The following is a 259-nucleotide window of genomic DNA, read 5'->3' as shown; positions in this document are numbered from 1 at the left end:
AAAGCAAAACATTTCCTGAGAAGAGTGGAAGCATACGAGCCTCTGAAGCAGAAATACCAGGAAATTTTCTTAACGATATTAACCAAAGGATGCTTGTCTGGGAGTAGATAGCACAGATACAGCTCAGAGCTGTGCTTCCAACTGAGCTGAAGGTTAATGTCTCCTTATGCAATCCGCGGAGTCCAGAGGCGCCAAGGGAGGTTACCAACCTACCGAGAGGTTGCTGCAGGGTGGGGAAGAGTAACACGTTCTCACCCAC

The sequence above is a fragment of the Alligator sinensis genome, unplaced genomic scaffold (assembly GCF_000455745.1).
Source record: "Alligator sinensis unplaced genomic scaffold, ASM45574v1 scaffold4_1, whole genome shotgun sequence".
In the NCBI taxonomy this organism is placed as follows: Eukaryota; Metazoa; Chordata; order Crocodylia; family Alligatoridae; genus Alligator; species Alligator sinensis.
Note: the sequence above shows the minus strand (reverse complement) of the source record.